Source organism: Budorcas taxicolor, chromosome 5, assembly GCF_023091745.1.
Source record: "Budorcas taxicolor isolate Tak-1 chromosome 5, Takin1.1, whole genome shotgun sequence".
NCBI lineage: Eukaryota > Metazoa > Chordata > Mammalia > Artiodactyla > Bovidae > Budorcas > Budorcas taxicolor.
Genome location: NC_068914.1, coordinates 122,871,429 through 122,892,334, shown reverse-complemented (window position 1 = coordinate 122,892,334; position 20,906 = coordinate 122,871,429). Strand labels below are relative to the sequence as shown.

General features: G+C 41.1%; 1 non-coding gene across 1 annotated transcript; it reads right to left on the bottom strand.

Moving 5' to 3' along the window:
* Positions 1 to 10,423: 10,423 nt before the first annotated feature.
* LOC128049073 (U6 spliceosomal RNA) lies at positions 10,424 to 10,530 on the bottom strand. The gene has a single exon (XR_008199446.1). It is a non-coding gene; the product is annotated as a U6 spliceosomal RNA (small nuclear RNA).
* Positions 10,531 to 20,906: the final 10,376 nt, after the last annotated feature.

Sequence of the window (20,906 nt, the reverse complement as noted above, 5' to 3'; positions counted from 1 at the left end):
GCCTAGGAGGCTCAGAGGAGAGCACAGTGGCCAGTCTGTGGCAGGCAGGACAGAGAAAAACCTACACAGGTGGTCCATGCCATAGCCCTGCACACTCTGACCTGAGACAGATGTCTACAAGAACACACAAGGGTCTGGCGCTGGAAGGTGAGATTTGGAGAGCAGACCTTGGGAGGGAACTGCTGTTGGCTGTGAAGAGACAGTCTGAGGGGATGAGAGTGAGGAGTTCCACAAGTAAGAATGCTTGTGGAGGAAGCCATCACAGGAGCAAATCACCACTGTTGAGTGACCTGTAAAAGCCAGGGCCTCTCTCCTCACCGGCAGCTCCCTAAATTCAGTGCCTGCAAAATATCCAAAAGGACAAGTGTTCCTGCACTTGGGAACTGGGAGATGGGTCTGGCTTAAGGAACTGTGGGCTTTGTGGGCACATACGCATAGGGACTGGGCCAGGCAAGAGTCCGAACTACCTCCCTAGCTCCATTAGCAGGTCCAGGTGCACAACTACTGCAGTCCTGGGACCTGATCTCAGTGAATCAGCACCAATGGCCTGATGAAAACAGCACCTGAGAGTCACCGGGGACGATTGCTAGCACATCCACAGTTAAGTTGGGACTGAGAGCAGTGCCAATGACAGTTTACTTTATGAGTCCACACAATGGACAAAAGGAGACACAACAGAGTATACTCACAGGTGAACAGCTCCATAAGAGGAATACTCAGAGGCTTTTCTCTCACTGGGAGTGCTCCAATCTCAACTACCTCACACTGCAGATCAGAAACACAGCTAAGAAACAAATCTAGGCATCTCTAGTCCAACAACTAGGGAGTAGACCCCAACTTTGACAGGGAAGTGACAATCACAGAGAAAGGGAAGGACTCAATCAATCTCCAGAGCAGACTCTGGTCACCACAGCACCAGTCAATCCCTGTATCAAGGGGATAAACAAGTCTCTGGACCAACCTCACTAACCAGAGGGCAGACATCAGAAGCAAGAGGAACTATGATTTTACATGAATACATGGCATGATATATTTAAAGTGATAAAAGAAAATATCTACAACCAAGAACACTTACCTAGCAAGTTCTCACTCAGATTCAACAGAGAAATCAAAAGGTTTACAAACAGCAAAAGCTAAGAGAATTCAGCACCACCACATCAGCTTTACAACAAGAGCTAAAGGAAATTCTCCAGGTAAGAAACACAAGAGAAGAGAACAAAAGAGGAAGAGAAAAAAAAGACCTACAAAGACAAACCCAGGAGAAGGGGGCAGAAGAAGATGGTGGAAGAGTAAGATGAGAAGATCACCAGCCTCCCCACAAACACATCAAAAACTCATCAAGATATGGAACAACTCCTTCAAAGCAATCTGTAGGTGATAGCAGAAGACCCCAGGTTTCCAGTGGGGCAGGCTAAGCTCCCTGGAATGAGGTAGGAGAGAGGATGGAGACATAAAAAGGGAAAAGATGGAGAACTTCTGCATAGGAACTTGTGCACTGAGGGAGAGAGGGCGCTGTGAAGCAGGAAGAGTTCCTATGCACTGGGAAGCTCCCTCCTCACAGAGGAGCCCAAGAAGGAACTGCATAATCTCAGAAAGCCAGGCAAAGTAGGGACTTTAGAGGGCAGAAGACAGAGAAAGCTATACTTCTTAATCCATAAACAGCTCACAGACTGTGGCCCCGACCAGATAGCAGTCTTGGGGAATGAAGAGAAGCACACAGAAGCCCAGTGGTGCAGAGGGCAGGCCTGGGATGCTAAGAGAGGCATGGCATAAAAACCTCTCCAGTGCACACAACCCCCGTGGTGCAGAGGGCAGGCCCAGGGAGCCAAAAGTAGAACACACAAGTCCTGTGACATACAAGGAAGGCCCAGGGAGCCAAGACAAGTGCACACAAGATCTGTAACATACAGGGCGAGCTCAGGGGGCTGAAGGAATTTCATACAAGTCTCTGTGATGCAGAGGGCAGGGTCCGGGGGGCCAAGAAAAGAGCCACACAAGCCCCTACCTAGCAAGCGTCAGCCTTCAGTGCAGGGCAGGATGGGGGAACAGAAGCACTGGTAAAGAATCCAGGGACAGGTAGGGGCCAGGGGGCAATTAAGATATGCTAAGAGGGTCACTTCAACGTGGGTGTGGAAATAGACATGTCTAACACTGCCAAAGCCAGAAGGACTGCCCAAAGACATATTGAACCAACAGACACCCCAAAACTTACTACTGAACACTGCACTGCCCTTCAGAGAGACGAGATCCAGCTCCATCAACCAGAACACAGACATTAGCTCTCCCAACGAGGAAAACATCACAGGACACTAATCCAACCACATCCATAGGGGCAGACTCCACAACAGGAAGAACTATGACATTGAGAACTTTTTTTCTTATAAATCACACTGTATATTCCCTCTACATATTTCTACCTTCACATTAGCTTTTTGTGATGCTGTGGAGTTTTCTTCTTTGTTATCTCTTGTTATTAAAAAAAAAAAAGAAAACTCTTTTTCAAGATATTTTTTCTCTCTTTCACTCTTTTTTTTGTGATTTTTCTGATTTTGCTTTTGATGTATTTTACCGCCTTTTTTATAGTTCTTTACCAGTTGTAGCTATTCCTGAATATATAAATCTTTTTCACGTATGTCTATTTATCTTTCCTTTTCTCCCTTTATTTTACCCTCTCTCACACCCCTTCCTTTGCTCTTTTCTCTCCCTTCTCCTCTTTTTTTCTTTCTTTCTCTTCTCCTTTTTTTCCTTCACTCTCTTTTTTCACCATGTAAGTTAAATTGTTGTGCTCTCTTTGCTATATTCCCCAGTTGGCAATCTGCTCAGGCTCAGTTTTCCAGATTGAACATTAGTTAGCTCTGCTTTTAACTGGGTGATATCACTTTTGGTTTCCCTTGTCCACCAAGTCAATCTCTTGTACTGTTTTCTTTAGAACACTTTGGTTATAACTGTGTGTATGGAAGTGGATGTATATGTGCCATTATTTCTGTAATTACTAGCTTGATCTGCTTGATCTTCTCCCACTAGAACACAGGCACAAGTCACCAACTTTTCCCTCCAGGGTCAAAACCCAAAAGGAAGAAAAAATACAATCCTGAAGTCTGGGAAAAGGAGACCTTAAGTGGTGCAAGTTAGAAAAAAAAAATGAAAAGACAGAGAAATACATCACAAATGAAAAAGTTAGAAATTCACAAGACCAAATAAATAAATGAAGAGGGTATAAGCAATCTATTTGAAAGAGAATTCAGAATAATGATATTAAAATATTCCAAAGACTTAGAATGGAGAGAATGTAAGAAATAATTAACAGAGTTAAGAAAACACCAAGGACATAGAAGAAATAAAGAATAAGCAAGCAGAGATAAATAAATAACAAAACTACTGAAATTAAAAATACTCTAGAAGGAACCAATAGCAGAATAACTGAGGCAGAAGAATGGATAAGTGAGCTAGAAGATAGAATAGTGGAAATAATGCTGAAGAGCAGAATAAAGGGAAAAGAATGAAAAGAATTGAGGATAGCCTCATAGACTGTGGGGACAATATTAAATGCACCAACATTCAAGTTATAGGAAAATCAGAGGAAGAAGGAAAAAGAAAGGCATTGTGAAAATTCAGACAGGTAAGTTTAGCTAGAGAAATTGAGCAGTTCTTTGCATAATGAGGGCAGGAACAGTTCAAACAGATGCAAAGACCAGAAAACTGATGTGTGGCAAAACCAAGTGATCCATTTGGAAAAGAAGATGAATTTGCTCTGCCTCTCCTTCACCATCTCAAGACTTTAGAAAATAAAATTAGGAAAAATATTTCAGTAATCAACAGGCCCCAAACCCAAACTAAAAATCGAACCTGAGACTTTAAAAAGGCGAGCAGAGCAATGGGCGGTAAAGGAAAACTGCCAGTGGCGTCTCTGAACAAACCCGGGCAGGGCGAGCAGGAAGCCCACCTCAGGGAGACCCTCTCTCGATTTTCAGAAGGACGCTTCGAAGCTCCATTTCCCTGCAGTTTCCACCCGCGCTCCGAGGCTGCAACCGCGGGACGCGGGGCGGTGGGGACAGAAAGCCGGGGAAGCAGACCGCGGAGGCGGAGACCAGACAGGACCTCGGAGCCGGAGGGAGAACGTGGCCCGGAGGCCGCTGCTGTTGTCCGGGGTGCTGAAAAGCCAGGGACGACCCGGGCGGCGGCGGCCACTTGCCTCTCCCGGAGCGCGGGCGGGGGTTCCGGGTGCGCACCTGCTAAGCCCGTCCTGGGCCGGGGCCTGGAGGTGCCCACCAGTAAGGTCCCCACAGCAGACTCTTAATGGGGAAATGATGAGGGCAGAGAGCATCTTGGGCACAGCGTACAGGATCCCGGTGCCCCCTCCCCACTATTCCGCACAGCCCCGCGCCGCGACCCCTCCACCTGCGCGCGGACTCTCGCCGCCTCACGGCGGCGCCGGCGGGCGGAGCGTCAGACCAGCTGGGCGCGGGCCGAGGGTGCGGGGCGTGGGAGGAAAGCGGCACCGGTCCCGGGATTGCGGGCTGGAGGCAATGGCGAGAACACCAGCCACAAGTCCTACCGGCCGCTCTGCATCCTCACCTTCAAACGTGCTGGTGACAGAAGTTGGGAGTCTGGCTAGAGGAGAGTTTCTCTATCTTGCTGCCCCTTCCCCTCCACACCTTCCTCCTCTCCAGACTGTCCACCCCACTCTGCTCCGTGGTCCTGGTACCGTGCCTCTTTGAGCTCCTGGGGCGGTTCGGGAGGAGAGGACTGGGGAGTTGGGACGTTTTCCACAAGCACCTTCGCTCTAGGAGATGGCTCACTCGGGAGAGAGCTGAGAGTAGACACACCTCCTCACCCCCACCTTGGGCCTCACAGTGACTAAGCTGACCAGCCCTAGTATAGACTCTCCAGAGGGGTATGTGGAAGGGGCCAGGGGCAGGGGGTAGAAATACTGTTACCAGGGTAGCAATTTCTTAAAGTCATCATACCTAAGAGTCATCATACCTAAGAGTCATCATACCTAATCATATAGATTTGACCATACCTGCCAAGGTCAATCCACAATCAGAGGGGTTCTCTCCAAGTCTTCTATTAGTGAACTGTTTTCCATTATAGCCTTCTCTAAGGAGTGTTGATGTTTATTTCAAGTAAAACAAAAAAAATAAAATAAAATAAAAAGGAGGGGTGTAGCCATGGAATACTGTCTTCAGTTCAGTTCAGTCGCTCAGTCGTGTCCGACTCTTTGCAACCCCATGAATCGCAGCATGCCAGGCCTCCCTGTCCATCATCAACTCCCAAAGTCCACCCAAACCCATGCCCATCAAGCCGGTTGTGCCATCCAACCATCTCATCCTCTGTCATCCCCTTCTCCTCCTGCCCTCAATCTTTCCCGGCATCAGGATCTTTTCCAATGAGTCAGCTCTTCACATCAGGTGGCCAAAGTATCGAAGTTTTAACTTCAACATCAATCCTTCCAATGAACACCCAGGACTGATCTCCTTTAGGATGGACTGGTTGGATCTCACTGCAGTCCAAGGGACTCTCAAGAGTCTTCTCCAACACCACAGTTCAAAAGCATCAATTCTTTGGTGCTCATCTTTCTTCACAGTACAACTCTCACATCCATACATGACTTCTGGAAAAACCATAGCCTTGACTAGATGGACCTTTGTTGACAAAATAATGTCTCTGCTTTTTAATATGCTGTCTAGATTGCTCATAACTTTCCTTCCAACGACTAAGCATCTTTTGATTTCATGGCTGCAGTCACCATCTGCGATGATTGTGGAGGCCAGAAAAATCAAGTCAGCCACTGTTTCCACTGTTTCCCCATCTATTTTCTGTGAAGTGATGGGACCAGATGCCATGATCTTAGTTTTCTGAATGTTGAGCTTTAAGCCAACTTTTTGACTCTCCTCTTTCACTTTCATCAAGAGGCTCTTGATTTCTTCTTCACTTTCTGCCATAAGGGTGGTGTCATCTGCATATCTGAGGTTATTGATATTTCTCCAGACAATCCTGATTCCAGCTTGTGCTTTATCCAGCCCAGTGTTTCTCATGATGTACTAGGCATAGAAGGTGAATAAGCAGGGTGACAATATACAGACTTGATGTATTCCTTTTCCTATTTGGAACCAGTCTGTTGTTCCATGTCCAGTTCTTTCTTTTTTTTTTTTTAATAAATTTATTTTAGTTGGAGGTTAATTACTTTACAATATTGTACTGGTTTTACCATACATAAACCTGTATCCACCACAGACACACACATGTTCCCCATCCTGAATGCCTCTCCTTCCTCCCTCCCCATACCATCCCTCTGGGTCATCCCAGTGCACCAGCCACAAGCATCCAGTATCATGCATTGAACCTGGGCTGGCGACTCGTTTCATATATGATATTATACATGTTTCAATGCCATTCTCCCAAATCATCCCACCATCTTCCTCTCCCACAGAGTCCAAAAGACTGTTCTATACATCTGTGTCTCTTTTGTTGTCTTCCATACAGGGTTATCATTGCCATCTTTCTAAATTCCATATATATATTTGTGTGTTAGTATACTGTATTGGTGTTTTTCTTTCTGGCTTACTTCACTCTGTATAATAGGCTCCAGTTTCATCCACCTCATTAGAACTGATTCAAATGCATTCTTTTTAATGGCTGAGTAATACTCCATTGTGTATATGTACCACAGCTTTCTCATCCATTCATCTCCTGATGGACATCTAGGTTGCGTCCATGTCCTGGCTATTATAAACAGTGCTGCGATGAATGTGAGTCTCTTTCAGTTCTGATTTCCTTGGTGTGTATACCCAGCAGTGGGATTGCTGGGTCATAAGGCAGTTCTATTTCCAGTTTTTTAAGGAATCTCCACACTGTTCTCCATAGTGGCTGTACTAGTTTGCATTCCCACCAACAGTGTAAGAGGGTTCCCTTTTCTCCACACCCTCTCCAGCATTTATTGCTTGTAGACTTTTGGATAGCAGCCATTCTGACTGGCATGAAATAGTACCTCATTGTGGTTTTGATTTGCATTTCTCTGATAATCAGTGATGTTGAGCATCTTTTCATGTGTTTGTTAGCCATCTGTATGTCTTCTTTGGAGAAATGTCTGTCTAGTTCTTTGGCCCATTTTTTGATTGGGTCGTTTATTTTTCTGGAACTGAGCTGAAGGAGTTGCTTGTATATTTTTGAGATTAGTTGTTTGTCAGTTGCTTCATTTGCTATTATTTCCTCCTATTCCGAAGGCTGTCTTTTCACCTTGCTTATAGTTTCCTTTGTTGTGCAGAAGCTTTTAAGTTTAATTAGGTCCCATTTGTTTATTTTTGCTTTTATTTCCAATATTCTGGGAGGTGGGTCAGAGAGGTTCCTGCTGTGATGTATGTCGGAGAGTGTTTTGCCCAAGTTCTCTTCTAGGAGTTTTATAGTTTCTGCTCTTATGTTTAGATCTTTAATCTATTTTGAGTTTATTTTTGTGTATGGTGTTAGAAAGTGTTCTAGTTTCATTCTTTTATAAGTGGTTGACCAATTTTCCCAGCACCACTTGTTAAAGAGATTGTCTTTACTCCATTGTATATTCTTGCCTCCTTTGTCAAAGATAAGGTGTCCATAGGTGCATGGATTTATCTCTGGGCTTTCTATTTTGTTCCATTGATCTATATTTCTGTTTTTATGCCAGTACCATACTGTCCTGATGACTGTGGCTTTGTAGTAGAGCCTGAAGTCAGTCAGGTTGATTCCTCCAGTTCCATTCTTCTTTCTCAAGATTGCTTTGGCTATTCAAGGTTTTTTGTATTTCCATACAAATTGTGAAATTATTTGTTCTAGCTCTGTGAAAAATACCGTTGGTAGCTTGATAGGGAGTGCATTGAATCTATAGATTGCTTTGGGTAGTATACTCATTTTCACTATATTGATTCTTCTGATCCATGAACATGGTATATTTCTCCATTTATTAGTGTCCTTTTCTATTTCTTTCACCAGTGTTTTATAGTTTTCTATATATAGGTCTTTAGTTTCTTTAGGTAGATATATTCCTAAGTATTTTATTCTTTTCGTTGCAATGGTGAATGGAACTGTTTCCTTAATTTCTCTTTCTACTTTCTCATTATTAGTGTGTAGGAATACAAGAGATTTCTGTGTGTTGATTTTATATTCCACAAATTTACTATATTCATTGATTAGCTCTAGTAATTTTCTGGTGGAGTCTTCAGGGTTTTCTATGTAGAGGACCATGTCATCTGCAAACAGTGAGAGATTTGCTTCTTCTTTTCCAATTTGGATTCCTTTATTTCTTTTTCTGCTCTGATGCTATGGCCAAAACTTCCAGAACTATGTTGAATAGTAGTGGTGAAAGTGGCCACCCTGGTCTTGTTCCTGACTTTAGGGGAAATGCTTTCAATTTTTCACCATTGAGGATAATGTTTGCTGTGTGTTTATCATATATAGCTTTTATTATGTTGAGGTATGTTCCTTCTATTCCTGCTTTCTGGAGAGTTTTTATCATAAATGGATGTTGAATTTTGGCAAAGGCCTTCTCTGCATCTATTGAGATAATCAAATGGTTTTTATTTTTCAATTTGTTAATGTGGTGTATTACATTGATTGATTTGCGGATACTGAAGAATCCTTGCATCCCTGGGATAAAGCCCACTTGGTCATGGTATATGATCTTTTTAATGTGTTGTTGGATTCTGATTGCTAGAATTTTGTTAAGGATTTTTGCATCTATGTTCATCAGTGATATTGGCCTGTAGTTTTCTTTTTTGTGGCATCTTTGTCAGGTTTTGGTATTAGTGTGATGGTGGCCTCATAGAATGAGTTTGGAAGTTTACCTTCCTCTGCAATTTTCTGGAAGAGTTTGAGTAGGATAGGTGTTAGCTCTTCTCTAAAGTTTTGGTAGAATTCAACTGTGAAGCCATCTGGACCTGGATTTTGTTTGCTGGAAGATTTCTGATTAGTTTCAATTTCCGTGCTTGTGATGGGTCTGTTAAGATTTTCTATTTCTTCCTGGTTCAGTTTTGGAAAGTTGTACTTTTCTAAGAATTTGTCCATTTCTTCCAAGTTGTCCATTTTATTGGCATATAATTGCTGATAGTAGCCTCTTATGATCCTTTGTATTTCTATGTTGTCTGTTGTGATCTCTCCTTTTTCATTTCTAATTTTATTGATTTGATTTTTTTTCCCTTTGTTTCTTGATGAGTCTGGCTAATGATTTGTCAATTTTATTTATCCTTTCAAAGAACCAGCTTTTGGCTTTGTTGAGTTTTGCTATGGTCTGTTTTGGGGTTTTTTGCATTTATTTCTGCCCTAATTTTTAAGATTTCTTTCCTTCTACTAACTCTGGGGTTCTCCAATTCTTCCTTTTCTAGTTGCTTTAGGTGTAGGGTTAGGTTATTTATTTGACTTTTTTCTTGTTTCTTGAGGTGTGCCTGTATTGCTATGAATCTTCCCCTTAGCACTGCTTTTACAGTGTCCCACAGGTTTTGGGTTGTTGTGTTTTCATTTTCATTCATTTCTATGCATATTTTGATTTCTTTTTTGACTTCTTCTGTGATTTGTTGGTTATTCAGAAGCGTGTTGTTCAGCCTCCATATGTTGGAATTTTTAATAGTTTTTCTCCTGTAATTGAGATCTAATCTTACTGCATTGTGGTCAGAAAAGATGCTTGGAATGATTTCAATTTTTTTTTAATTTACCAAGGCTAGATTTATGGCCCAGGATGTGATCTATCCTGGAGAAGTTTCTGTGCACACTTGAGAAAAAGGTGAAATTCATTGTTTTGGGGTGAAATGTCTTATAGATATCAGTTAGGTCTAACTGGTCTATGGTATCATTTAAAGTTTGCATTTCCTTGTTAATTTTCTGTTTAGTTGATCTATCCATAGATGTGAGTGGGGTATTAAAGTCTCCCACTATTATTGTGTTATTGTTAATTTCCCCTTTCATACTTGTTAGCATTTGTCTTACATATTGTGGTGCTCCTATGTTGGGTGCATATATATTTATAATTGTTATATCTTCTTCTTGGATTGATCCTTTGATCATTATGTAGTGTCCTTCTTTGTCTCTTTTCACAGCCTTTGTTTTAAAGTCTATTTTATCGGATATGAGTATTGCTACTTCTGCTTTCTTTTGGTCTCTATTTGCGTGGACTATCTTTTTCCAGTCCTTCACTTTCAGTCTGTATGTGCCCCCTGTTTTGAGGTGGGTCTCTTGTAGATAGCTTATATAGGGGTCTTGTTTTTGTATCCATTCAGCCAGTCTTTTTCTTTTGGTTGGGGCGTTCAACCCATTTATGTTTAAGGTAATTATTGGTATGTATAATCCCATTGCCATTTACTTTATTGTTTTGGGTTTGAGTTTATATACCCTTTTTGTGTTTCCTGTCTAGAGAATATCCTTTAGCATTTGTTGGAGAGCTGATTTGGTGGTGCTGAATTCTAAAAATATGGAACACTTCATGAATTTGCATGTCATCCTTGCGCAGAGGCCATGCTAATCTTCCCTGTATCGTTCCAATTTTAGTATATGTGCTGCCGAAGCGAGCACCCATGTCCAGTTCTAACTGTTGCTTCCTGACCTGCATACAGGTTTCTCAAGAGGCAGGTCAGGTGGTCTGGTATGCCCATCTCTTTCAGAATTTTCCACAGTTTGTTGTGATCCACACAGTCAAAGGCTTTGGCATAGTCAATAAAGCAGAAATAGGTGTTTTTCTGGAACTCTCTTGCTTTTTCAATATTTGCACTAGCACATTTTTTCCTGTGAATCACTTCCTTTGGTACTTCACAGACGTGAAGTAGTCATGATTTGCTTATTTGTTCTTGGTACTAGAGGGAATACATAAGAGCAACCAGAATGACAAAGAGCCAGAGGGACTTAGTTTAGAAAAAAAACACACAAAAAAATGATGATTTTATTTATTGGTTGAGTGATCTAAGATGACTCTGGAAACCACTTACAAGATTTGAACTAAGATTATGACAAGAGGTGGGAAAGAAGAAAGACCAGTAACTTTACAGAAAGAAGAAAGGGCTGCATGTTTAGTATTGGGCTGTGAAAACTCACTGAGAAAGTATTATAGAACCCATCTTTTGAGACACCAGAAACAATTGATGAAGGCCTACATTTCAATTTTTTCTTCCCTGGATTTTAGCTTAAATTGCAAGTGGATATTCAGTTACCAGAGAGCTGGGTTCAGCTGGAAAGCATGGCAGTTAGCTCTCTGCATCCTGCCGTAAAACTTTTAGATCTCTGGGCCGCCTCTAGCTCCATCAAGTGAAAATTTATAGAGGATACCTCAGGGGACCTGCTTCACAACAAGCACAGGAGGTGATTCTCAAAACTCAGAAACCACTGGTTATGGTCATTGTTGTTGTTCAGTTGCTCAGTCATGTCTGACTCTTTGCAACCCCATAGACTGCAGCACAACAGGCCTCCCTGTCCATCACCAGCTCTTGGAGTCCACCCAAACCCATGTCCATTGAGTCGGTAATGCCATCCAACCGTCTCATCCTCTGTCTTCCCTTTATCCTCCTGCCCTCACTCTTTCCCAGCATGAGGGTCTTTTCAAATGACTCAGCACTTCACATCAGGTGGCCAAAGTATTGGCTTTTCAGCTTCAACATCAATCCCTTCAATGAACACCCAGGACTGATTGCCTTTAGGATTGACTGGTTAGATCTCCTTGCAGTCCAAGGGACTCTCAAGAGTCTTCTCCAACACCACAGTTCAAAAGCATCAATTCTTTGGTGCTCAGCTTTCTTTATAGTCCAATTCTCACATGCATACACGACCACTGGAAAAACCATATCCTTGACTAGACGGACCTTTGTTGACAAAGTAATGTCTCTGCTTTTGAATATGCTATCTAGGTTGGTCATAACTTTCCTTCCAACGAGTAAGTGTCTTTTAATTTCATAGCTACAATCACCATCTGCAGTGATTTTGGAGCCCAGAAAAATCAAGTCAGCCACTGTTTCCACTGTTTCCCCATCTATTTCCCATGAAGTGATGGGACCAGATGCCATGATCTTCGTTTTCTGAATGTTGAGCTTTAGGCCAACTTTTTCGCTCTCCACTTTCACTTTCATCAAGAGGCTTTTTAGTTCATCTTCACTTTCTGCCATAAGGGTGGTGTCATCTGCATATCTGAGGTGATTGATATTTCTTCCAGCAATCCTGATTCCAGCTTGTGCTTCATCCAGCCCAGTGTTTCTCATGATGTACTCTGCATAGAAGTTAAATAAGCAGGGTGACAATATACAGACTTGACATACTCCTTTTCCTATTTTGAACCAGTCTGTTGTTCCACATCCAGTTCTAACTGTTGCTTCCTGACCTGCATATAGGTTTCTCAAGAGGCAGGTCAGATGGTCTGATATTCCCATCTCTTTCAGAAGTTTCCATAGTTTGTTGTGATCCACACAGTCAAAGGCTTTGGCATAGTCAATAAAGCAGAAATAGATTTTTTTCTGGAAATCTCTTGCTTTTTCCATGATCCAGCAGATGTTGGCAATTTGATCTCTGTTAGTGGTGATAAGTTATTTTAGTTTTTGCCTGTATGAGAAGCTCTTTTTTGTGTCCTTGAATTCTGAATGATAATCTTGAGGGGTAAGATATTCTAGGTCTTAGGTTTTTTACCCTTTCAGCACTTTAAATACATCGTGCTACTCTCTTCTGGCCTGCAAATCTCCTGCAGAAAAGTCATCTGATACCCTTTGGGGTTTACCTTGTATGTGACTCTTTGTTTTTCTCTTGCTGTCCATAGAATTCTTTCCTTATCTTTAATTTTGCCATTTTAATTATGACATGTCTTCATGTGGATCTCCTTGGGTTTATCTTATTTGGGATTCTTTGTTCTTCCTGTACCTGGAAATCTGCTTCTTCCTTCAATTTTGTGAATTTTTCAGCCATAGTTTCATCAAATACATTTTTTACTCTTTTCTCTCTCTTTTCCATATGGAGCCACTATAATGCAAATGTTAGAATACTAAATGTTCCTTAAACTGTTCTCATTTTTTGTTTTTCTTTTTGCTATTCTAATTGAGTGATTTCCATTATTCTATCTTTTCAATCACACGTGTTCTTCTGTATCACCTATTCTGCTGTTAACTCCTTCTAGCGTGTTTTTTATTTCAGTTATTGTATTCTTCAGCTCTGGCTGATACTTTTCATATTGTCTAGCTCCTTATTAAATCCTCATTTTGTTTATTTATTCTTTTCCTAAATTCAATCACTATTCTTACTACTAATGCTTTGAATTCTTTATCTGGTAAATTATTTTTATCTCTGTTTCATTGGGTGTTTTCGCAGGATTTTTTTTTTTTTTACTTGTTCTTTCATTTGAAACATATTTCTCATTTTTACTTTCTCTGTCTCTGTAATTAGTAATTTCTCACCTCTGAGATTAGGTGACAGTTTCCTGTCCCAGTCTTGAAAGAGTGTCCTTCTGTAGGAGATTTCCTATGCAGTCTGCACTTGCCCAGCGCCTTTGGTGGGCAAGCTGGCTGGATCTGATATGAGCCAAAGTCCCATCTTGCCCCAGGTTTGCTAGCAGCTATCACCTTGGTGAAAAGAGGGGCTGGAGTTGGAGAGGTTAGAGCCAGAGCCAGGTGTGAACTGGGGCTTCTCCTATCCTCAGGGCCATCACTACCCTCTCAGGACAAGGTTGGTTCACAAGGTTCTGGAGCAGAATCCCTGATATCTGGTCTGAGCTGGTTCTATTCCCTCCAAGTATATTCTCTTCCCCCTCCTGGCAATGACACTGTCACCCTTGAGGGAACCAATGCTTGAGCAAGAGGGGCCAGAATGGGGGTTCAATGTGAGCTGGAATGTACACTGGGATGGTTCTGACATGTCAAACAGGGTTCCAGACCACTCTGGATTTGCTGCTGCCAAGGCTTCCCTGGGACTTGGACAGTAAAGACTCTGCCTACAATGTAGGAAACCGGTTCAATCCCTGGATTGGGAAAATCCCCTAGAGACGGAAGTGGCAATCCACTCCAGTACTCTTGCCTGGAAAATCTCATGGACAGAGGAGCCTGACAAGCTACAGCACATGGAGTCTCAAAGAGTTGGACACAACTGAGTGACTAACACCTTTGTTCACTTTCATGAGTGCCAGTGGTGTCCACCCTGACCCAGTTCAGGTACAGTGCTAAGTCCAAGCCTGCTCTTTCCTCCTCAAGTGTTCACGCTCCTTGGCAATGGCAGCCTTCTTCTTAGTGAGAAACTGCTCAGGAACTAGAGTGGCCTGGCATGTGTGGAACAGCTGTGGAAAACTGGCTGCTAGTTTCCTGGGAGTAAGCGAGTGCATGTGTGATCTTCAGAAGTAAAGTCTCAGTTTCTTACAGCCCACCTATAAATCCTACTGGTTTTCAGACCAGTTAAGGAGATTCTTCTCAGTTTCACGCCCCATGCTTCAGTACTCAATATATGGCTCAAACCCCACTCCCCAGGGATGCTCTCTGAGCCCATGTAACCCCTTCCTCTTCTGAGTCTCCTCCTAAGGTTGTGGAGTCCAACATTATCACTTCTCCTCCCTACTGTATACTGTCTGGATTTTTTTCGTCAGCCTTGATTGCAGAAGAGTCTCTCTGCCAGTCACCAATTTCTTTTCAGTGAGAATTGTTCCACATGTAGGCGCATTTTTGATGGGTTTGTGGTTGAAAGTGAGCTCAGCATCCCCCTACTCTGCCATCTTGATCTCCAACCCTTGGCAAAACCTATTTTGACAGGCATGAACCATCTATTTCTAAGCAGTAAATGTGATTTTACACTGCCTTATGGCTCTTGAGCTCATATATATCTGTGACAAATCTGTCTTCAAGAATCGTGGAAATGTATTGTTTTTTACTGTGTATTCTATTCCCGCTGAGGAACTCAGTGAAGTGATGGACTTAAAATAAGTACAAGCTAATTTGATGTTTTTCTCTACTTGAAGTAATAGCTTGTGGCCAGGAATTTTTTTAAGACAATAAATTTTTCTTTATCTTCATAAATAATATACCATGTAGCTGCTTGGGAACTTTCTTTTGTGATCACAATGCATTTATTGAATATCCAAGATGACCAGGATTTTTTAAATTATTAAACATCCCTATCATTAGAAATATAAATAAGACCCACAGTCTTTTGTTGCAGAAAATTGATATCCCAGGGTTTTTTTAAGCATCAAACATCATTAGAGGTGCCTATGATAATTCTGACTCATTATTCTTGTCCTAAATTTATATTTTACTTTGTCCTTGTGCTGCCTTTTCATTCATGGTATTTATGATGCAGGATTGTGAATGTTCTGAGAGGACCATGAGAAAGTTAGTATCCCATTCTTCAAGTTATAATGACAGACTATGTGACCTAGACATTGTTTTCTAAATTATTTTATAAGAGGTCAAGTTATTCTATGGGGACAAAAAGTTATTGATTTATAAGGTAGAAATATTCTGCTCCTACAACCCTCTTTTGATGATGTATTAAGTAGGAATTATCCAGCTCCCTTGTACCCATCATAACACCATAGGCAGCCCACTCTCAGGAAACAAGAATGGGTCCCAAACATCTTAGGAAGGACGAACAATTCCCCAGGGGCACACGGGCCTGATATTTTTAGAAAATCATTTCCCACAGCCTTAACTCCCATCCACACACTCTCCTAAAACTGACCTACCTGAGAATGTGCTTGTGGCCATGGCACCATGATGATCCTCTTATCCCTCTTCTCTGCTGACAGTAAGCTTTCCCTCTTTATGTGTATATATCATCATCCTTACTCAACCAATGAGTAATCCTTTATCTTTGACTCTGGTATAAAAAACCTGAGACAAGCAAAATGATAATTTGAAGTATTGGGGTCCAAAAAAACCCTTCTTTAATCAAGACCCCATAAAACAAAAGTAAATCTCATTTCTTTCTCCAAGTCTCTTTCTGAAAAGGATACAAATGACATTCAGTTCAGTTCAGTTCAGTCACTCAGTCATGTCCGATTCTTTGTGACCCCACGAATCGCAGCAAGCCAGGCCTCCCTGTTCATCACCAACTCCCGGGGTTCACTCAAACTCATGTCCATCGAGTATGTGATGCCATCCAGCCATCTCATCCTCGGTCGTCCCCTTCTCCTCCTGCCCCCAATCCCTCCCACCATCAGAGTCTTTTCTAATGAGTCAACTCTTCGCATGAGGTGGCCAAAGTACTGGAGTTTCAGCTTTAGCATCATTCCTTTCAAAGAAATCCTAGGGCTGATCTCCTTCAGAATGGACTGGTTGGATCTCCTTGTAGTCCAAGGGGCTCGCAAGAGTCTTCTCAACACCACAGTTCAAAAGCATCAATTCTTCGGCCCTCAGCTTTCTTCACAGTCCAACTCTCACATCCATACATGACCACTGGAAAAACCATAGCCTTGACTAGACAGACATTTGTTGGCAAAGTAATGTCTCTGCTTTTGAATATGCTATCTAGGTTGGTCATAACTTTCCTTCCAAGGAGTAAGCGTCTTTTAATTTCATGGCTGCAGTCACCATCTGCAGTGATTTTGGAGCCCAAAAAAATAAAGCCTGACACTGTTTCACCGTTTCCCCGTCTATTTCCCATGAAGTGATGGAACCAGATTCCATGAGCTTCGTTTTCTGAATGTTGAGATTTAAGCCAACTTTTTCACCCTCTTTCACTTTCATTAGAAGCTTTTTAGTTCCTCTTCCCTTTCTGCCATAAGGGTGGTGTCATCTGCATATCTGAGGTTATTGATATTTCTCCCGTCAATCTTGATTCCAGCTTGTGCTTCTTCCAGCCCAGTGTTTCTCATGATGTCCTCTGCATAGAAGTTAAATAATCAGGGTGACAATATATAGCCTGGGTGTACTCCTTTCCCGATTTGGAACCAGTCTATTGTTCCATGTCTGGTTCTGACTGTTTCTTCTTGACCAGCATACAGATTTCTCAGCAGGCAGGTCAGGTGGTCTGGTATTCCCATCTCTCTCAGAATTTTCCACAGTTTATCGTGATCCACACAGTCAAAGGCTTTGGCATTGTCAATAAAGCAGAAATAGATATTTTTCTGGAACTCTCTTGCTTTTTCCATGATCCAGCGGATGTTGATAATTTGATCTCTGGTTCCTCTGCCTTTTCTAAAACCAGCTGGAACATCTGGAAGTTCACGGTTCACGTATTGCTGAAGCCTGGCTTGGAGAATTTTGACCATTACCTTACTAGTGTGTGAGATGAGTGCAACTGTGTGGTAGTTTGAGCATTCTTTGGCATTGCCTTTCTTTGGGATTGGAATGAAAACTGACCTTTTCCATTCCTGTGGCCACTGCTGAGTTTTCCAAATTTGCTGGCCTGTTGAGTGCAGCACTTTCACAGCATCATCTTTCAGGATTTGAAATAGCTCAACTGGAATTCCATCACCTCCACTAGCTTTGTTCGTAGTGATGCTTTCTAAAGCCCACTTGACTTCAGATTCCAGGATGTCTGGCTCTAGGTGAGTGATCACATCATCGTGATTATCTTGGTCTTGAAGATCTTTTATCTACAGTTCTTCTGTGTATTCTAGGGTATTTGGACCTGTGTTGGGATGTTTTAAATTTAGAAGGGAGACAGTTCTCATGGGAATGTGTATCATTGGTTTATTCAAGTTGAAAACACAAAACAAGACTTTGGGACAGAAAGCACATTAGTTTGCAATGGCTTTGATAATGGAGAATATCTTTTTCAGTTAAGCTGGTAGATGTCTTTAATAATGAATTAAATCTTCAAATTTTGATGAAAATATTTAAATCATAATACTGTAAAATATACAAAAAATAAATATATTAACAGTACCTATTTAAAATATTTCATATTTTTAAAGTATTAATTTGGCAGAAGTGTTTCCATTTTACAATCCATTTTAAATTTGTTGGATTGATCAAGGTGTCTCCAGGTGAAGAAGTAACAGACATTGGTAAAAACTCCTTTAATAAAGATAAAACCTTATGGGATACTTTCCAGAAACTGGGCAAATGAAAGACTCTCATGACAGAGTTACAAATCACTTTATGTCAGATGGGTTCCAGTAATTTGCTTCCTACAGAGGAATTGAATTGTCAGCTGCCACCACATTAAAAAACTGCTTCTGATGATAAATCACTGTGTGAATTTTGGCATTCTGAAAGGAGTTCAAAAGAACAAAGTAATTGCTGGAACACAAGTTCCCCTATTCTCATACACATAAGCAGCTGGTAAAGAAATATTTAGGAATATTGTTGGTTGTGCCTACTGTTTTGTTCTAGCAGTAGGTAACATTCACCCACAGATACAAGGGAAACATCCTCCAAAGTGCATTTTTACACTTAATAAAATTGTATTATAAAAATGTATTATCAGTTCAGTTCAGTCACTCAGTCGTGTCCAGCTCTTTGAGACCCCATGGACTGCAGCATGCCAGGCTTCCCTGTCCTTCACCACTCCCAGAGCTTACTCAAACTCATGTCCGTTGAGTCAGTGATGCCATCCAACCACTTCATCATCTGTCGTCCCCTTCTCCTCCCACCTTCAATCTTTCCCAGCATCAGGGTCTTTTCAAATGAGTTAGTTCACATCGAATGGCCAAAGTACTGGAGTATCAGCTTCAACATCAGTCCTTACAATGAATATTCAGGGTTGATTTCCTTTAGGATTGACTGGTTTGAATTCCTTGCAGTCCAGGATGGGGAACACGTGTACACCCATGGCGGATTCATGTTGATGTATGGCAAAACCAATACAATATTGTAAAGTAACTAGCCTCCAATTAAAATAAATAAATTTATAGTTAAAAAATAGAAAAATAAAATATGAAAAAAATTAAAAAATAAACATTCCCCCCCCTCCACCCCGCCCAAAAAAGTCTTCTCCAGCACCACAGCTCAAAAGCATCAGTTCTTTGGCGCTCAGTTTTCTTTATGGTCCAACTCTCACTTACCTACATGACTACTGGGAAAACCACAGCTTTGATGAGACAGACCTTTGTAGGCAAAGTAATGCCTCTGCTTTTTAATATGCTGTCTATGTTGGTCATAGCTTTTTCTGGCAAGGAGCAAGCATGTTTTAATATCATGGCTACAGTTAACATGTGCACTGATTTTAAAGCCCCAAAACATAAAGTCTGTCACTGTTTCCATTGTTTCTCCATCTGTTTGCCATGAAGTGATGGGACTCAAAGCCATGATCTTAGTTTTCTGAATGTTGAGTTTTAAGCCAACTTTTTCACTCTCCTCTTTCACTTTCATCAAGAGGCTGTTTAGTTTTTCTTTGCTTTCTGCCATAAGGGTGGTGTCATCTGCGTACCTGAGGTTATTGATACATCACCCAGCAATGTCGATTCCAACTTGTGCTTCATCCAGCTGGGCATTTCTCTTGATGTATCCTGCATATAAGTTAAATAAACACGGTGACAATATATAGCCTGGCTGTACTCCTTTCCCAATGTATAACCAGTCTATTGCTCCATGTCTGGTTCTAACTGTTGCTTCTTGACCAGCATACAGATTTCTCAGCAGGCAGGTAAGGTGGTCCGGTATTCCCATCTCTTGAAGAATTTTCCGTAGTTCGTTGTGATCCACACAGTCAAAGGCTTTGGCATAGTCAATAAATCAGAAACAGATTTTTTTTTGGAACTCTTTTACTTTTTCAACATTTCCATTTTACAATCCATTCTAAATTTGTTGGATTGATCAAGGTGTCTCCAGATGAAGAAGTAACCGACATCAGTAAAAACTCCTTTAATAAAGATAAAACCTTATGGGGTACTTTCCAGAAACTGGGCAAATGAAAGACTCTCATGACAGAGTTACAAATCACTTTATGTCAGATGGGTTCCAGTAATTTGCTTCCTACAAAGGAATTGAATTGTCAGCTGCCACCACATTAAAAAACTGCTTCTGATGATAAATCACTGTGTGAATTTTGGCATTCTGAAAGGAGTTCAAAGAACGGAGTAATTGCTAGAACACAAGTTCCCCTATTCTCATACACATGAGCAGCTGGTAAAGAAATATTTAGGAATATTGTTGGTTGTGCCCACTGTTTTGTTCTAGCAGTAGGTAACATTTACCCACAGATACAAGAGAATCATCTCCCAAAGTGCATTTTTACACTTAACAAAACTGTATTATAAAATGTATTATGTGTGTGTACATATATGTGTGTGTGTGGAATGATCAAATCTGTATCAAAAACAGTAATGACAACTTAATCCAAATTAAAAATTTTTAACACTTAGAGCCTTACAGCTATAAGAAATAGAATTTTAAATTTACATACATATTTATGATGTTGAGAGATGAAGCAATTATAAGAGATATTCCAGGATAAATATATATATTAAAGCAAGCTAAAATGCTGTGAGAGAAATAGAACAGAATCACTTCTTTTAAGAGAAAAGGAAGGATATAAAATATCCCATCTGTTAACAAAGAGCTTGTTCATGTTTGTGCAAATGGAAGATGATGGAGTTTCTTATCACTATGGCATTTAGAGTCCACTGGGTACATTTAACACAGTGACATTAAAGGTTTATTTTTAAATGTCAGATATACCATAAACTGAAACCCTTTCTATTTAAAATTATCATGCAAATTTAAATATTAACCTAAAAGATGAGAGAAGATGCATAGTTTCTTAAAATTAAAAAAAAAAAAACCTTCTAAAGCAAAAAGGTAAAATGCTTGTACTATAAACAAGAATTTCTGATAGAGTGTCATTGGCAGCATGTTACCTTGCTTTAAATGTCAGCATTATACTTCTGACAAGAGATTGTTTTAGTTGCAAATCCATGTTTAAAGTACCTTGGAGTCAATTATTAGAAGAAAGAACAAATGAGCAGAGCAGGTAACCGTCTGATTTCAACACCTGCAGAGATGGAGCGCATGAAACTACAGATCACATTGAGCAGCAGGATCACAAGCTGGTGG